Below are 1,315 nucleotides of genomic sequence, written 5' to 3' on the forward strand. Positions count from 1 at the left end.
TCGTCTGGCCCTTCACTGTTTGGGGACTGGATATGGTTGGACCGCTGAGGACCGGCAGAAGCGGCTTCACTCACGTGCTTGTTGCAGTTGACAAGTTTACCAAATGGATCGAAGCCAAACCCATCAAGAACCTTGACGCTAGCACCGCTGTCAGTTTTATCAGAGAATTGACGTTCCGATATGGAGTCCCACACAGCATCATCACGGACAACGGATCGAACTTCGATTCCGATGAGTTCAGAATTTTCTGCGCCTCTCAGGGCACTCGAGTCGACTATGCTTCTGTTGCTCACCCGCAGTCGAACGGACAAGCAGAAAGAGCCAATGGCCTAATTCTCAAAGGACTGAAGCCCCGACTGATGCGTGATCTCAAACACGCAGCAGGTACTTGGGTTGATGAACTTCCGTCAGTTCTGTGGGGTTTAAGGACAACTCCTAATCGGTCGACTGGAAGAACTCCTTTCTTCTTAGTCTATGGAGCCGAAGCTGTTCTGCCAAGTGACTTGCTCCACAACACACCCCGAGTTGAACTCTTCTCCGAAGCAGAAGCAGAGCAGGCCTGGCAAGATTCAGTCGATCTCTTAGATGAGGAAAGAGAGATGGCCTTGATCCGCTCGACCATTTATCAGCAAGATTTGCGTCGATTCCATGCCAAGAATGTGAGGGGTCGGGCCTTTCAAGAAGGAGACTTGGTTCTTCGAGTGGATCAGCAGAAACCACACAAGCTCGCTCCAACTTGGGAAGGCCCCTTCATCGTCACCAAAGTTCTCCACAATGGAGCATACCATCTTTACAGTATCGAGCATCAGAAAGACGAGCCACGGGCTTGGAACGCGGAGCTACTCCGCCCCTTTTATACTTAAACACTCATTCGAATAAAATGTAATAAGCAACACCTTTTGTAATTCGTTTATCAAAGACGAGAGCTTATGGTTCTCTCATTCGATTGTGTTGTTCTTATTTACTCCTGAAATCCCCCAGTGGGTGGGCTTAGTCGCGAATCCGTTCCGCCTAAGTTCGAAATAATCCTACTGAGTGAAGAGCAATCCTTCCACTCGGGGGCTTAGCTGCAGTCGAGCACTCGCCTAAGTTCTCTCACTAAGAGGCTTAACGGCAGTCCAGCACTCGCCTAAGTTTGGAAAAATCCTACCGAGTGGAGAGCAATCCTCCCACTTGGGGGCTTAGCTGCAGTCGAGCACTCGCCTAAGTTCTCTCACTAAGAGGCTTAACGGCAGTCTAGCACTCGCCTAAGTTTGAAAAAATCCTACCAAGTGGAGAGCAGTCCTCCTACTCGGGGGCTTAGCTGCAGTCGAGC

This window comes from Triticum aestivum, chromosome 3A (assembly GCF_018294505.1).
Source record: "Triticum aestivum cultivar Chinese Spring chromosome 3A, IWGSC CS RefSeq v2.1, whole genome shotgun sequence".
In the NCBI taxonomy this organism is placed as follows: domain Eukaryota; kingdom Viridiplantae; phylum Streptophyta; class Magnoliopsida; order Poales; family Poaceae; genus Triticum; species Triticum aestivum.